This window comes from Nematolebias whitei, chromosome 17 (genome assembly GCF_014905685.2).
Source record: "Nematolebias whitei isolate Nwh7 chromosome 17, NemWhi1, whole genome shotgun sequence".
NCBI classification, from domain to species: Eukaryota; Metazoa; Chordata; class Actinopteri; order Cyprinodontiformes; family Rivulidae; genus Nematolebias; species Nematolebias whitei.
This window is the reverse complement of record NC_056514.1, coordinates 2,331,753-2,332,087: the sequence shown is the minus strand read 5'-3', so window position 1 is coordinate 2,332,087 and position 335 is coordinate 2,331,753. Positions and strand designations below refer to the sequence as shown.

The 335-nt window shown below is 49.9% G+C and overlaps 1 protein-coding gene across 1 annotated transcript in view; it reads left to right on the top strand.

The window, feature by feature from the left end:
* LOC119424241 (aconitate hydratase, mitochondrial) overlaps positions 1-335 on the top strand; it is a 68,251-nt gene that overhangs the window by 23,852 nt on the left and 44,064 nt on the right. The window lies entirely within an intron of this gene.

Below are 335 nucleotides of genomic sequence, written 5' to 3'. Positions count from 1 at the left end.
GGAGGCCTCCACCCCTGTTTAACGATGGACGATTTCTTTTCACAAAGATGGCCTCCTTTACTCCTCTCTCAAACCATCGTTCCTCTCTGTCCAGGATGTGAACATCTTCATCCTTGAAAGAGTGACCGCTGGCCTGGAGATGAGTGTAGACCGCAGAGTCCTGGCCTGATGATGTTGATCTTCTGTGCTGGGCCATCCTTTTGGCCAGTGGCTGTTTAGTTTCCCCGATGTAAGACTGATCACAGCCCTCCTGACACTGAACAGCATACACAACATTACTCTGTTTGTGCCGGGGGACTGGATCTTTGGGATGAACCAGTCTTTGCCATAATGTA